The sequence below is a fragment of the Epinephelus lanceolatus genome, chromosome 12, assembly GCF_041903045.1.
Source record: "Epinephelus lanceolatus isolate andai-2023 chromosome 12, ASM4190304v1, whole genome shotgun sequence".
NCBI lineage: Eukaryota > Metazoa > Chordata > Actinopteri > Perciformes > Serranidae > Epinephelus > Epinephelus lanceolatus.
In genome coordinates, this window is record NC_135745.1 from 28,095,189 (window position 1) to 28,112,984 (window position 17,796).

Below are 17,796 nucleotides of genomic sequence, written 5' to 3' on the forward strand. Positions count from 1 at the left end.
AGATGTTCCCATGCTGTTAGTGACTGTGGGGTCGTGTTACCAGAACAACTGGCAGCTTCCTGTCCAGGAGAAGGATTTCTTGGCTCAGGACTGCAGAGAGAGTCATGCTGAATCTAATACAAGCTGGCGAAATTGGATTTGGCACTCTCACATGGTTTACATAACAAGAACATGTTTGGGCTCTGGAGAGTTTTAGGACGAGCTTTACTCCTTCAGGCTTCTTCGGGTCCTGGTATGACTGTTTGTGTGAGCTAACAAAGCTCTATAGATGTAAAGAAGCAAGTCGGTTTTGTTTTAAAAGTTGTTGCGCAGTATGTGCAACACTTTCCTGTTGCTAGTTCTGCTTCTCAACAACCATGTGTGTTAGTACAACGGGGCCCCAAAACCCTCTGACCTGGCCTAGGTAACATTACATAAGGTAACATTTCTCTTTGGAAAGTCAGAGGGTTCAGTGAAAAGCAGCAATCTCCAATCATGTTTGTTCCTCGTGATCCTGATCTGTATCCTTTAAAGGAGTAGTTGGACCATGTGTGAAATAAGCTTTTGTTTATTCTCTTTCTTGCCAGGAGTTAGACATGAGAGTGGTATTAATTGGTTTATAAAAGCTACAGCCAGGAGACCGTTAGCTTAAAGGGGACCTCATATTCAGGTTAATGGCTATATTTTGTGTTTCTACTTGAAACATTTTTACATGCTTTAATGTGCTGTTATACCTGTATTCACCCTCTGTGTGAGATGCTCTCTTTTAGTGCCTGTCTCTTTAAATTCCCCTCCCGAAAAAGCCCAGTCTGCTCTGATTGGTCAGTGTTTCCAGATCTTCTGTATCTTGGCATCTCTGCACCGTCACTGCAGCCAGAGAATGACTGTAAGAATAGTGGCTCTTTTAGCATGAAAAACAAAACAAAAAAACACCTGACATGTTCACACAGGAATCTGATCCAACATCTGGATGAAATTAACAACATAGGCAACCGAGATTTCTCTTGTTAGCATGTAGCTACATGTAGCAGTGTACTTGCAGCCATTGTTGGGGAGGTTACTTTTGAGGTTAGGTTACAAATGAATAGTTATCCTCTTAGAACTGTAATAAGTAATGTAACTATTTTAGGTACTTCATCAAAGTAATGGAACTCATGGAACAAATGCCCTAGACTAGTGAATAAAGCTGAAAAATATCCAGTGCTGCGCCGCACTGCCTTTTTTTAATGCCACTAGTTAAAAAAAATGCTTGCTCCACCTTTTTATTGTTGCCAGACAACCATCCTACCTCATCACCTCCTTACCCCAACCTTCACGTGCAATCAGTCTACCGTTTATTATATTTTTTATTTAAGTTATTTTACAGTAGTTAGCAGCTAGATTGTAAAATGTTGAGGCAGAGGGTACTTGCTGTAGCTCTGGTTGAGGGTGAGAGGCTGTCAGTAAAACCTTGCTAGTTTGTTGGGCACAGGGAAACGGAGATCTGTGTGGGTACATGAGACCCTAAAAAAGAGGGTGGATCACGAGTAGCACCAGTTGGTCCAGGAGCTTCGGCACAATGATGGCTGTTTCAAGTACTGCACTTATATGCTTCCACGCCTGCTATTTTCTGTTGAGATCGTGATAACTGCAGTTTGTAAAGTCATATAGCTCTGGGTATCTGGCAACTGCTACCATAGACTCACAAGTCAGTCTTTAGACGCTTTGCTTAACTAAAGACTGATGACTTTCTCCCTGATTTTGTGTTTAAATGGGCGGATACAATTTCAGAGTTTAAAAAAACTCCCTACGTTGCAGAACCAATAGTAAATCTGCAGGGCGGTCCTTCGGTGGGTTGCTGAACTCTTGTGCTTGTAAACATAGTCCCACTAGAAACACATGTAGCGGTTCAAAATGGCTCAGCCGCGCTCGCAGAAAACGCCGTCAAAGTTAGTGGATGTTTGTCGCGTTTGCGGCGACACATTCTCGCCAACTAAAAGAAACAAATATAATCTTTTACAAGGCCATGACTCATCCGTCCGGCCGGACTATAACGTTAGAGGGAATCGCCTTGTTGTTTACAAATACTTCGGGTAGAAAACCAGCAGAGCTTTTAGCTATATATATAACCTATATATCACATTTTTCATATCACTGTATCACCGTTTGGACTAATCCGATGTTTGTAAAGTCTATAAACACAATGATTGAACAAACATTACTATTTCTGTGTGCACGTTTAGCTGGGCTAACCGTTAGCTGTTAGCCCTGTTAGCCGTTAGCGGTGTCTGTAATAGGTAATAACTCATTAAACAGTCCGTGAAAAAAATATCTTTTCCAGCGGATATCTTAGTTACAACATGACTGAGCTAGCAAAGCAGTTTTGTGTTGCTATGTGTGGTATTTATTCAGTTTTGGGAAATCACAATGTCTAGAAAGCATCAGTGGCTGCAGCTGACAGGGACAGCTAACAGCAGCAAAGCTAACATCAGGACGTCATCTGTTAAAAGCCTCCCGTTGTCGGATACGACATGAAACTACTCCAGTTAGCTCAATCATGTTGTAACTAAGACATCCGCTGGAAAAAATATTTTATTTTCTTCACGGATGAGCACACATTTGATAAAAGAGAGTTAAATCTCTCGGCATCCATTTTCAAGCTCTCTGTGTGCTTGTTTCCTTGCAGACGAGAAAAGGGGGAGCGCACATTTCCGAGAAGGCATGTCTTTTTCAAAAATGCAAGAGGCGTTGCTTTGTTGCCGGCCGTTTTCGCCGGTGTGTTAAACACACTTTAGAAGGGAGTGTCCCCAGACTATCAGAAGGCGGAGATCTCTGATTGTCTGGTGGCGAGACTACTGCTACCACCAGTTTCTCCTCCATTGTTTACAAACTGTAAACTTGTTGTCGTGACCACCACAGAAGGCCTGCCTCTCAAATCAGCCAGGGCAATGACTGTTACAGACAACCGTGGCATTATCTGCTGTCACCAATCACCAATCAAAGCTTCCAAACCAAAATCTTTACAACTGGACATGTTCCAGCACGAATATCATCCGAAATTGTTGAGAAATCAATATAGAAAACCATGATTACAGATTTTTCCCCATCATTAGCATGTAGCTACATGTAGCCATCTATTTGAAGCTAGAGTATGGCGGTAAAAATCACCAGTAAAAGCTTCCAAACCAAAATCTTTACAACTGGACGTGTTAGAGCAGGAATGTGATGTGAAATCAGGGAGAAATTAACAACATCAGCAACCAAAAGTATGTTTCTCTGATGTTAGCATGTAGCTACATGTAGCTGTGTACTTGCAGCCTCTAGAAGGACTGTTACAGAGAATAGCTGCACTTTTTACTGTGGAAAATCAAATTACAGCTTCTTAACACAACCGGATACAAGAATATGATCCAGAATTAAAGTGTAGATTACGTAATGTAAGCACATGCCTGAATTAGATGAACATAAGGTTTTTGTTCACAGGGATTACTTTTACATAAGTTTACCTCGTTATCTGAAACAATTGGCCACGTTTAATATGAACATCTGACATTATAACGTGATAACAGAAAATTGGGATAAGCATAATAGGTCCCCTTTAACTCAGTATAAATGACGGATACAGAAAGACAGCTAGCTTTACTCTGTCAAATGCTAACAGAAGCGGTCGCTGGTTGCCAGACATCCTCCTTTGTCCCCCCTTCAACCTTGCTGTTTTGTAGGAGGGCTGAGGGCTTTTGGCTTTTGTGTATCTGTGCCTGGGAACCCCTTTGTCTTATAACCAGTATGAGCTCCCTCAGGATCAGAGCCGACAGCATTACTTACTTACCACACAGCAGAATAACCAAAATAATAGTAACTTATTTCAGCCTTGAGTTTCAGTCACTTGTTGCAGGTCATATAAATGACGCAGTGAGTGATTTCCTGCCCACATACGAGGGGGCCTGTTCATATTTACATTTCCTCACCACAGGCCTCAGTGGCTATTTTGTCTTTGTGTCTGTGCCGTAGAAGGTTTATGGCTGTGTGTGTGTGTGTGTGTGTGTGTGTGTGTGCGTGTGCGTGTGCGTGTGTGCGTGTGTTGCCACTGGAGACAGCAATCATTCTTGTCTGCAAACCACCTTGCCTGTCTCACACTCTCATGTAGCAGGGGTGACAAGTCTACAATGAATGCTTCTTTGCACACATCACCCTGAGCTGCTGTGACTGTTCATTTGAGTTTTCAGGCCTTTCCTTCCACATGTCGTTTGTATATTTTCAGGACCATCTCTGTCCTTTTTTTTGCTGAGTTAGTGTACGTTAACTTTTTTTTTTTTTTACTGCAGAGGATGTGGTTCACACAGCGGTATATTGCGTGCCATGTAGCTGTGCTCTAGTTCCTCCACGGAACACAGAAGTCTGCATTATAGAGACGTGTTATTGTGCAAAAAAATAGCAGTTCTCACTTTTGTGTGAAAGCAGCTATTGAGATTTCACACAGATTACTATGTTTAATCTACTTCCCTCTGACTTTGTGTTTTTGTAGATAAAATTCAACAGAAGTTTGAGGAGGATCACTTGTCTGCACAAAATGTTGCACATACACTTTAAGAGTACAACAAATATACAGTACAGGCCAAAAGTTTGGACACACCTTCTCATTCAATGCGTTTTCTTTATTTTCATGACTATTTACATTGTAGATTCTCACTGAAGGCATCAAAACTATGAATGAACACATGTGGAGTTATGTACTTAACAAAAAAAGGTGAAATAACTGAAAACATGTTTTATATTCTAGTTTCTTCAAAATAGCCACCCTTTGCTCTGATTACTGCTTTGCACACTCTTGGCATTCTCTCCATGAGCTTCAAGAGGTAGTCACCTGAAATGGTTTCCACTTCACAGGTGTGCCTTATCAGGGTTAATTAGTGGAATTTCTTGCTTTATCAATGGGGTTGGGACCATCAGTTGTGTTGTGCAGAAGTCAGGTTAATACACAGCCGACAGCCCTATTGGACATCTGTTAAAATTCATATTATGGCAAGAACCAATCAGCTAACTAAAGAAAAACGAGTGGCCATCATTACTTTAAGAAATGAAGGTCAGTCAGTCCGGAAAATTGCAAAAACTTTAAATGTGTCCCCAAGTGGAGTCGCAAAAACCACCAAGCGCTACAACGAAACTGGCACACATGAGGACCGACCCAGGAAAGGAAGACCAAGAGTCACCTCTGCTTCTGAGGATAAGTTCATCCGAGTCACCAGCCTCAGAAATCGCAAGTTAACAGCAGCTCAGATCAGAGACCAGATGAATGCCACACAGAGTTCTAGCAGCAGACCCATCTCTAGAACAACTGTTAAGAGGAGACTGCGCCAATCAGGCCTTCATGGTCAAATAGCTGCTAGGAAACCACTGCTAAGGAGAGGCAACAAGCAGAAGAGATTTGTTTGGGCCAAGAAACACAAGGAATGGACATTAGACCAGTGGAAATCTGTGCTTTGGTCTGATGAGTCCAAATTTGAGATCTTTGGTTCCAACCGCCGTGTCTTTGTGAGACGCAGAAAAGGTGAACGGATGGATTCCACATGCCTGGTTCCCACTGTGAAGCATGGAGGAGGAGGTGTGATGGTGTGGGGGTGTTTTGCTGGTGACACTGTTGGGGATTTATTCAAAATTGAAGGCACACTGAACCAGCATGGCTACCACAGCATCCTGCAGCGACATGCCATCCCATCCGGTTTGCCTTTAGTTGGACGATCATTTATTTTTCAACAGGACAATGACCCCAAACACACCTCCAGGCTGTGTAAGGGCTATTTGACCAAGAAGGAGAGTGATGGAGTGCTGCGGCAGATGACCTGGCCTCCACAGTCACCGGACCTGAACCCAATCGAGATGGTTTGGGGTGAGCTGGACCGCAGAGTGAAGGCAAAGGGGCCAACAAGTGCTAAACACCTCTGGGAACTCCTTCAAGACTGTTGGAAAACCATTTCAGGTGACTACCTCTTGAAGCTCATGGAGAGAATGCCAAGAGTGTGCAAAGCAGTAATCAGAGCAAAGGGTGGCTATTTTGAATAAACTAGAATATAAAACATGTTTTCAGTTATTTCACCTTTTTTTGTTAAGTACATAACTCCACATGTGTTCATTCATAGTTTTGATGCCTTCAGTGAGAATCTACAATGTAAATAGTCATGAAAATAAAGAAAACGCATTGAATGAGAAGGTGTGTCCAAACTTTTGGCCTGTACTGTACAAAATCAACAGTGTTTAAAATAGTAAAGCTTTAACATAGTGCACAGATGTGTGTAGAAGAGGAGTGATAAAATAACTAGTGGCTCTTTCCTAACACAACAAAAAGTCCTCTTTAACATTTAGGAGTCTTATAAATGTTTCGTATAAAATATTCCAATGAGCAGTGGAGAACAGAGAACACCTGAATTGGCAGGTCCGTCATTAGCGCCCTGTTCTCTTCACAGATGAGAGCAGGTTCACACTGAGCACATGTGACAGGCGGCAAAGAGTCTGAAGATGCCGTGGTGAACATTATGCTGCCTGTGACATCATTTTGCATGACTGGGTTGGTGGTGGGTCAGAGATGTCCATGTCATAGCCAACAGTACACTGACTGTTAGGTGCTGGGATGAAATCCACAGAGCGATTGTCAGACCTTACACTGGTAGAGTGGGCCCTGAGTTCCTCCTGGTGCAGGACAATGCCTGGCCTCATGTGTCAGAGTGTGTAGGCAGTTCCTGGATGACGAAGGCATTGATGCCATTGACTGGTCCTCTTGTTCTCCTGTTATGTATCGGTGCATCAGACACTGCCAAGTACCACTACAGACTGTCCAGGAGCTCACTGACACCCTGATCCAGGTCTGAGAGGAGATCCCCCGAGACACCATCCGCTGACTCATCAGTAGCATGCCCAGATGTTGTCGGGAAGATGCATCAGCCTGTGATTTTGATTTTTTTCTTTGATTTTGAATCCAGCCCTCAGTGGGTTGATGATCTGGGTTTCCACTGACAGTAGTTATGTCATTTTGTTGTAACAAATTATACAATGTACATAAGTCAATTTTCAACTTGAGTAATTTCGTTCATCAAAATCTGATGTGTGATTTAACTGGTCAGGTATCAGTCCAGGTGCACACATTTGACAGAACACCAAACACGTCTGTATAGACAGAAATGACTATGATGTAAACAGTTTAAATTTAAAACTTGGAGGTATCAATAACAGGATAGATCAAATACCTAACCATCACTACAGGTTTCCAAAAAGACTAATAATCTCACAGGTGAATAATATCTCAACATATGCCTGCACACATCACATTTTTATGTTTTGCTTTGTGTTTTGTGCAAAAGCAACAGCTGATATGATATTATCCTGGTCCGTCACTGCGGTGTCCACAACAGCACTGGGCTTTGAAGCCAATTTGACATATTGGCCAAACGTTGAATTACAACTTCAGGGTCTGTCACATGACGCTGTGGGGCTCAAAAGGACTTTTTCCTGGTAGACTTACATGGTGAAAGAGACGTCTACACATCAGTGGATACAAATTTTCCAATATCCAATAGCATGCTTTCTTTATTATTTTACATCTATGGTTATTTTATTGCAGGAAAGTCAAAATCTTTTAGCTTTATGCACCACTGAGCAACTTTCAAAGGAATGAATGAGACCTCCAACACTGTGTCCTGGCTTCTTTATACATCCATGGCGTTATCACACAATGTACCCTGCACTCCCAGTGCTGAAATAGTGAAATAGAATAGAAACAATGCCACATGGAACCTCCTATAAAACTCCAATTTATTGTTTTTATGTGTTTTTTGACCGTTTAAACCAATGAGATAAATTGAGCATAGCATTAGTTCAGGCAGGACACGATGTCAAGCTCAGCTCACATCCCAGCAAATCAGCTGATCTCAAACAGCCTAATCAACTGACGGAGCAGCTGATTGATGACATGATTCCTTTCTATGCAACCAATTGGAAGGGCAGGAAGGTTTGCTCTTTCTGCCTCAGGCTCTCCACACAGGCGTGGGGATGAGGCTTTCTGTGTAGGCCCAAGGAAAGGCAAAGAGGCCCCAGAACAGAGCCATGCTGCCAAATATAATACTGCAAATGGAAATAAAGTTTCTTTCACTGAAGTGTTCATGACTGAACTGTTAATTAGTGAGCTTTAGAGGTGCTGGTAGGAAAGCTGTTTCCCCTGTTGCCAGTTCTGTAAACTAAGCTAAGCTAACCAGCTGTACATTCACAGACAGACAGATTTGAAAGTGGTATCAGTCACCTTCTAACTTTCCACTAGAAAGCAAAATAACATTTTCCCCAGAATGTTGAACTATTCCTTTAAGAAAAAAATGCACTGCAGGACTTTTTCATGTAATAAATTATCTTTTACATTGTGATATTACAACCTTTTCTTAAATAGAAGATCACAATAAATCTTCAAACACCACAGGCACCCAGCTCTCTCAGTTTAGATGTAGAAGAAGTTTCATGTGAGTGTAGAAGTTGATTGCATGTTTGCATAAAGCAGAGCACTCAGAACAGAACAGTTGCAGGTCTAGAAACCAGAGCTAGGCGTGTGTGCTGCTGGGGGTTTTTTTTTCAGGTAGATGGTAACCACACTGGTACAGACACACACTGTGCTGTGAGGGGAAGACGGGTTGTCTGGCACACGAGTTAACCACAGCTGGCAATGCCTGGGCTGGAGTTTTTATTGAGTATAACACACGGGTGATGTACTGAACAATAAAGTAATAATGGTACGATTAAAGGAACAAGATCCTTGTTTGCTCAGTGTAACATCAGGATGTTGGCTCTGTGGGTTGTGACGCTTCACTGACTTAATGCAACAGAGTGGAATCACATCAGGTTCAGGCATGATCGAGTTTGATCCTCTGTTTATTCTGTGCCCTGGTGCTCACCAACTCATTGTGCTCAGTCTACTGCAATAACTCCGACAAAATGTGTGATCTATTTTAGTTTGAAATTAAAGCTGCAGTTATAACAGCAGAATATGAAAATACACTCCTCCTGCAGCTCTCTGCTCTCTGTCCTTAGCCCCTTCCACCAGACGAGCATGTGGCCATGTTTTCATGCTTCATACAGTTGCCCAGTGTTTCCCATACGTGGATCTATTTACAGTAATCTTATTTCATAGCAGAGCTGCAGCGCATTTCTTCAGCTCCTCCTTACCCCACTCTCCTTCTGTTTATCAGACCACAAATTAGACAGGAATTAGCTAGCTGACCCGAGGTCCCTCCGCAACTCAATTTCATCCCTACACCTCATATTTTGTTAAACCTCAGGCATTACTAAAATGACACCAGGGGCCACCTTAGAATAGACCATGAGATGCGGTGTCTGCAGTGATGCGGGCGCTGCGTTGGACCGTCATAGAGGGAGCTGAGCTGGAGGGTGAAACTTTCGTTTTACTGGTCCATATACGTCCCAACCCTCACCTATGGTCATGAGCTCTGAGTAGTGACCGAAAGAATGAGGTCGCGGATACAAACGGCTAAAATGAGTTTCCTCCATGAGGTGTCTAGGCTCAGCCTTAGAGATAGGGTAAGGAGCTCGGACACCCGGAGAGAGCTCGGAATAGAGCCGCTGCTCCTTCGAGTCAAAAGGGGTCAGTTGAGGTGGTTCGAGCATCTGATCAGGATGCCTCCTGGGGCCTCCCACTGGAGATGTTTCGGGCATGTCCCACTGGTAGGAGGCCCCGGGGCTGAGCCAGAACACGCTGGAGGGATTACATATCTCATCTGGCCTGGGAACACCTTGGGGTCCCCCAGGAGGAGCTGGAAAGCGTTGCTGGGGAGAGGGATGTCTGGAATGCTTTGCTCAGTCTGCTGCCCCTGCGACCCGGCCCTGGATAAGCAGATGAAAATGGATGGATGCTCAAAGGTTATTATGGGATTTTTGCCCAATGACGCTAAAATAAAACCACCTACCCCAGCTTTAATATTAACTCTCTCAGATGTCTCTATCCTCGGGGGCAGACTGGTGGACAGTACAGATTATCTGTGTCCAGGCTCTTGATGGCTTCATTCTTAGCATTCAAATGCTTTTAAGTCACCGAAGAGCTGTGCAGTCCTTATCTGACCGCCCACACACTCACGCTGACCAGTGATATTTTTGACATGGACTGGAGAAATCTTTAAGTCTGTGCCTGATTTCATGATGCTCTACAGTCCAGTTTTCATGGATATAATGGAGTTAGAGGCTCAGGGTTGTTTCACAAGGACGAAGGGGCCGTGCAGTTTGACTCAACATGATAAAAAACAGCCATTAGTGGTTGACATTGATGAAAGGTCATTGCTATTACCTCTCACAGCACTCCACAATCACCAAGGTGCAGCCCTCTAGTTTTAACCTTTCCCTCATTAAACTGAACCTTTATACAAAGGGAGTGGGAGTGGGTATCTTAGTAACCGTTTCTATGACAATCCATGGTTAGAGACTTTTGTGTGTGGTGCAGGTTTGGTTTGACCGACACTTGGTTAGTGAACACCCCCACCCCCCACCACCACCCACAGTCTCTGCTCAGTGTCACGTGTGACGTTGTTGACCCTCTGTGTCAAGACCAGTTATCATGTCTTTACTGTGGACACTTTCTGTGACAAGTATCAAGATAACAGCGAGGGTGGACAAACCTGCAGGAGCCATATTTCTGTCCCACAGAAAGGGATGGGTCTCCATACCTGAACTTCAAGAACTGTGAACTTGCTTTTTCCACAAACTGCATTTTTTTGTCATTAAACACTATTACAGAAAATTTCTGAAATGTAAAATGTAAAAACAAGGAGCTGTTTAAGAACTTTGTCTAAATAACATAATTTAAAGGGGATCTACAATGCTTTTTTTTTAGGTTCATGTTTACATGCTTTAATGTAATTTTCCTGATACTATCTGTGCCAAAAAAACGCCATCATTCACTCTCTGTCTGAAACACTTCATTTTAGCGCCTGTTTCTTTAAACTCCTCCCAAAAAAAAAAAAACAGTTTGCTGATTGGTCAGCACCTCTGGGTCTTCTGCATCTCAGCATCTTTGCACTGTTATGCAGTCAGAGAGTGACTGTAGTGGAGAATAACGTCACTTTCTACTGTGAACAGTCACCAGTAAAAGCTTGTAAACACAACTGCACATGTTTCAGCAGAGATATGATCCAAAATTGGAGAGAAATTAACAATATCAGCAACCAAGATTACATGTTTCCCTGAGGTTAGCATGTAGCTAGCTACATGTAGTGAACTTGCAGCTGTGGGAATGACTGTAATGGAGAACACTGGCATTTCTACCCCGAAATATCAGCAGTAAAAGCTTCTAAACCAAAATCTTTATAATCAAACATGTTCCAACAGGAATATGATCTGAAATCAAGTAGAAACTAACAACATTGGCAACCAAGATTAGGCTACATGTTTCCTGGATTTTAGCATGTAGCTACATGTAGCAGTGTACTTGCAGACTATTAGGGAGAAAAGCGCCACTTTGCACTGTGACAAAAAATCAATAAAACCTTTTAAACACAACCAGACATGTTCCAGCAGAAATATGAGCCGAAATCAGAAAGAAATTAGCAATATCTGCAAACAAGATTACATGTTTCCCTGACGTTAGCATGTAGCTACATGTAGCAGTGAACTTACAGCCGTGATAGAGAATACTGGCACTTTCTACCATTAAAAATCACCAGTAAAAGCTTCTAAACCAAAATCTTTATAAACAAACACGTTCCAACAGGAATATGATCTGAAATCAAGTAGAAACTGACAACATTGGCAGCCATGTTTCCCTGATATCAGCATGTAGCTACATGTAGCAGTGTACTTGCAGCTGCGGTAATGACTGTAATGGAGAATAGCGCCACTTTCCACTATGAAAAATCAGCAGTAAAACCTTGTAAACCAAAATCTTCACAATCAGACATGTTCCAGCAGGAATATGATCTGAACTCTGGCCATCTAAGTTTACAGGTTTCCTTGACGTTAGCAAGTAGCTATATGTAGAAGTGTAGGCTATATAATGTTAACACTTGCAGTTGCACGGCCTGGAGCAGATAACTATAAAAGAAATCCGTCAAAAGCTGACGTCAGCTCATCTCAAAAGTAGAAAAACACATTTAAACATTCAAAACGCTTTGATACCTGTGGCTTGGCCATGTTTGAAATGAACATCCAACATTGTAACATTATATATGACAGAAAATACAGAAAAGCATATCAGATCTTTGAAAACCTTTGAAAATAGTAAAAATTTAAGAAGAACACAACACAAGATTTTGGTACTTGACTGTTTTTCTGTACTTCAGACAAATTTGGGTTACCAAAAATGAAAATTAAAAAAAACACTGAGCCCCATAGTTTTGAATCCACTCAGTGTTTGAAAGCTGAAGTGCATCTGCTGCTCCAACATCAACAGGTCAAAATATCTTCTTTTACTTGGCATCCTGATAATTCATTGGAAAAGTGGAGGAACATTTCTGCTTCAGTGAACCAGCATCACTTTAACAGTGTATAAGCCTCTGACTCTAACAGTCTAATCCATTTTGGGTTGGTCACATTGTCACTGAGGATGTGCATCAGTCAGCTGTCAGTGTGTGGCACAATGGGGCTCCCGCAGCCAGCTATTTGGCCTACATTTCACATCCTGTTTGATGATAAGACTCGCCCGACCCCCCAGTCTGGCACCAGTAGCTGTCACACTGCACACAGATAAACAGTCAGAAAGATGGTGTCCGTTGTGAAAGAATAGCAACAGAATTAGGTCTGTTTTTTACGAAATAACCATATTTACATGCAGGATGGAGGAAATGAATTGGTAGAAAACAACTCTGTGTTTGAAGATTAAACAATGAGCTTTAGAGAGTTTATCGATCCCAGGGGATAGAAACCAGAAAGACAGATGTTTCCTCTTTTTACTGATCTATTCGGCTCTGTCAGTCACATCTTATTTGAATGTTTTGGTTACTATGTAAAGCACGCACATCAACACCAACATCAGACAAATGAGGAAACGTCACATGCTTGTGGTTGTGATGTGTGATTGCCTCATGACCAGCTGTTGGTGCCATCTGTATCTAATGAATTACAAACAAAAGGTACCTGTTCTGCATTACTGACAAAGTCTTGGTGCATACAGGTCGACAATAGCTTTAGGGAGGTGTTTATTGTTTCACAAAACTATCATGATGAAATGGCGTCAGAGAGAACAGTCTATCAAGTCAACCCACTTCCCTTTAATACTAAGAAAAAACTTTTAATCATCATCATCATCATCATCATCATGTTGTCACCATGCCAAAAAGAGGAAGAGCTACTTATTTCCAGTAGGCCGAAGATATCTTGAATTTAAGTGAACCTGAAGTTATGAGTCATCTGTGAACAAAAGTGGCCCTCTTTAGTTGGAAAGGTCACTGACAGCTGAGACTGGATTTGCTTTGTAAGTAAGTAAAAAGCTACGGTTGGTGACTTTTATAAAAATAACTTTTTGTCATAATTGAAATGAATGAGCTGAAACAAAACACCGCCCACCAGCCAGGCAAACTGTCTCGCTTTACAACTAAACAGTACACTAGAATATGTTCCTGAAAGCATTTCAAGCAAGAAATAGTCAGTGCAGTGACAGAATATTGATTCATATTTGATCAGTGCCGCCGAGTTTGACAGTTTGACCACAGTTCACAAGCAGTGATCAACGTGACGGACAGCTGTGTTAGAGACTCCTTGGCTCTGACTGTTTTTTTTTGTTGTTGTTGTTGTTGTTGTTTTCTTTTTACGTAAAGGCCATTAGAAGCAGTTCCAGAGGGCAGAGTAACATTATTGTTTTAACACATTATTTGTCTCATGTACTACTGTGTGGCTGTAGTGACAGTTTTAGCAAATATAAGTTATTTTTATAAAAGTTACCAGCTACCGCTTTAAACAACTTTCATTTTGTATTGATTTTGGCACCCCCTGTGGAAAAAAGTGGTAGTGTTTCCACGAGCACCACAGCCTCGTGTCGTAAAGATCTTGATCTGGCTTTCTTTCGGGAGCAAGTGAAAGGAAGATGCATCTTATTTTGAATACTATTTTTAAACACAGCTGTTTGCAGGATGCACTGCGATTAGAGTGGAGGCCTGTTTTGAAGCCTCGAGTTCGGCATTTTGGCCGTCACCATGTTGTTTTATTTGGAGCAAGAAGTGACCATATTTCGAAGAGAGGGTGGAGCTGTGAAGGAACGGATTGTGGGTCTGACTCTTAAGGCCAAAGCACAATGGTGGCAAATGCTGCGCGCCCCTATTATTTTCATTGTACAAGCCAACGCTAGCAGCAGCTAGACGTGCGGCTGCATTCCTGGACGCACCGCCCCGCGGCACTTTATACCACTGTTCTATTTCCAGCCTCGCTGCCCGCAGAATTAAATGCATTTCCCCCCACTCGCTCTCTGCTTGTACATACCAGCTCCCGCAGCAGCTCTTTTCGCTGCTCCTATGGCAGCTCGACTCCTCTCCTCACCACTGCTATGTAAAGAGAACTCTGTAGCTGTTGCTGTGTCTCGTGTGTGTGACAAAGAATGGATGTGGAGAGACTGTGAGGTCGAGAAATATCCTGAGCTAAACAACCCACAATCCCATCATTATAAAGACAATAGCCACAAAGATATTGTCTGGTGAGTCATAGCTCTGAATCGGCTCTTCAAGTGAGATATCAAGTTTAGTCAGGACACATGATTTTAAACTAAGTAAAAAAAAAGTAGTGTTACCAGCTCACCCTTTTCCCCTTCAAGGGTGGTGGCCTTGCGGGTAACCTTTGAGGGTGTGACATGTACTTCATTGTGTGTGGAGGGAAGGAGCTCTCTCGAGGTGTCGTGGCAAAGACGGTAGGCAGCAAAGAGTGATGATGGTCAGCAGAATTAAGTGTCTAGATGAGCTCAGGGCTGCTGTTAAACCTCATGAGAAGGCCATGTTTGTTGTTCTGTGGTGAAGACTGCAATTACGCTATTGTTGGTGAACGGCACCCAAACGCCTCGCCATCCTTCCCTCTGCAGAGTGGTCCGGATCGCTAAAGCTAGTTAACAGCTAATAACGAGCCAAGCTAAAAATTAATGTTAATAAGCCAGCGTGTTCCCAATAACATTTCAGGGCGACGCGTCCAGTGTGTGCTAGGGGCAGCACTTGACATGCGCCATATGACACACTAAAATTGAGTATTTTAACATGGGGGTCTGTGGGGATTGACTTACTTCTGGAGTCAGCCTCAAGTGGCCATTCAAGGAAATGCAGTTTCTGGCACTTCCACATTGGCTTCATTTTTCACAGAGCCCGTTAACTTTACAGGAACCTTCCTCCTACTCCATCCTCTCAGTGGAGACACGGCGGTTGAGAGGGCTGAGCGAGAGGATGTTCTTGTAAAGTTCCTGCCCCCCAAATAGTACCCGGAACTTCTTCAGTGGGAAACGGGCCTAATGTTGGCATGATACGAGGGCCAGTCACCGTTATAGTTTAACGGCACTTGGTGGTATGAGGGGGAAAAACAGTGGGACAAGAATGAAAGTTAAGGTGGAGAAAGTCCAAATAGGGTAGATGGAAGGGGTGGTGGATGGGTCCAACAAACACCGACGTTCACCTGGGAGAGCGGTGCTCGCGTCTCGTAAGATTCTAAAGCGAAGCCATGCAATTTGCGTTGTTGCGTTTATTTTGAAAGAGACTGTATGTAAACATTAAATTTCCTGTGAAAACTGAAGTGTATTTTGAAAGAAGACAATGCATGTAACAGGCAGAACTTGACACGGTGTCCCAGAACGTCAACCAACACACCCAGGGTATTTTTCACGTCGTATGTGGACATGGAAGATCCATGACCAAACGTCAATATGTGATGCAGTCAGAGGGAGAATGTGTTGTAAATGTCAGCTCTTCCAGTCTATGTAAATCATCTGAACTGATTTTGTCTGATTTAAGAATAACTGTTTAGAAACTGCCAGTGTTCTCGCTATGATCTTGTTTGCTTATGCAGGTCATATAGAGGCAGCTGTCTGAAATTAAGGCTGCTTCATAAACACTTGAAATGTGCTTATAGCTGATGTACCAGCTGTGGCATTGTGGCTTTAAGTTCCTGCCTGTATATGGCTTTAGTTCTGCCGGATGTGTACACATTGTCTTCACTGTGTGCTTAACATATATGTATAAACAGCCACGTTAATCATCACCTTCGCGGTGACAATTATATCCAAATAAACACTGTCTGCAGTGAGGGAAGACGTTCAGTAGGCGTGACCTGTGGGAGCATGTCTTCAGAGGCTGAACTGGGATTTGCTGTACTTAATGAGCTTCACAGCAGGTCCTCTGCAGGGTGGTATCAAACAGCAGAGATGATGTAAATATGTGTTTGGTTTGTGGGTAATGAGACAGTGCTCGTCAAAGTCAATATTTAGCATCCTCTCTTAGTGCTGTTTGTGGTGCCTTATATCTGCAGAGATGGTTTTTGAAGCAGGAGGAGGGTTTAAAGAAATATTTAAAACTAAGTACATTCATTTTGACTAAACTGGTTTTCTATGTAGCTTCAGTGTCACAGTTTCCTGCATTTTTTTCCGTGTAAATCCTGTTGGCTCCACATTCTCGGAAATTAAAGGGAGGCACATTTTCCTCACTGTTATTTTTTTAGTCACACTTTTCCTTTGAGCCGAAGACAAACAGGCACTCTGTTGATTCAGCCACTGCTTCATGAAGAAACTATATGACTTCATGGACTTTGGTCCTTCCTATCTGAACACTTTGTAATCTGCACAGTAAATAACTTCAGAGCGCAGAGTCAAGTTCACACAGCACTTAAAGGAAAAGCTTTAAAGGTCCCATGTTATTCTCATTTTCAGGTTCTTACTTGCTTTTATGTTAAAAAAAAATCTCTTTATTTTCCCATACTGGTTACCTGAATATACCGGTATTCACCCTTTGCCTGAAACATCCTGTTTTAGTGCCTGTTTCTTTAAGCCCCCCCTCCCAAAAAAGCCCAGTCAGCTCTGATTGGTCATTGTTTCCAGGTCTTCTACAACTGAGTTCAGTGGCTCTGCAACATCATTGCAGCCGGGGAATGACTGTAGCGACTTTCTGTCTTTATTGACCAAATCATTGTGACATTGCGCTGACACTTCTGGGTAGACACATGGTCATTGTTTTTATTTGTGGGAATATGTAAAATCAGCAGACTTCTTTATTTCTGTTGTCATTTTTTTGGCTGTAACTGTAACACTATATACTGATGTTTCTGCTGTGTGTATTTTATGTACTATGTCGCTATGCTAGCATCTTTAGCCCTTTTTACACAGAGATCGTGCTATAGGGCTGCCATAACCCTTCTTTATACCCCCTTTGCATTTTTTACACAGAACCAAACGATGGCGGCATCATTCTGCTCCCATGTGTAATTTTAAACTGCATGCCGACAGCACAGAATAAAAAGAGGTGTCGGGCATGACGTTGAACACAACAACGTCGGCCTCTAGTGTTACATAAAACATCTGCGTCAGCTGTGCTTTAAAAACAGTAGCAATGGCACAACATAGCAATAAGCTATCGAATGTCATTGCTTTCCCAGTTTGCGATGGTTTACGGCTGCTGTTCTTCCTCTTTGTGTTAGCTGCTAACTGCTAGCAGCTACTTTTTGAATCTCCTGTGGCAGGTTGCACGCATAACACGTCATCAAAAAGTCCTGTCCTGTTTATACAGATGCTATGCCTACCTCCTGTGCCCGCTTTAAAGAACAGTAAATACTTTTCCCTTAACCTGATATGAAGTGTGTGCACATGCGAGCATTTTTGGTGATTGCCTCCATCCATGCCTTTTGTCTTAT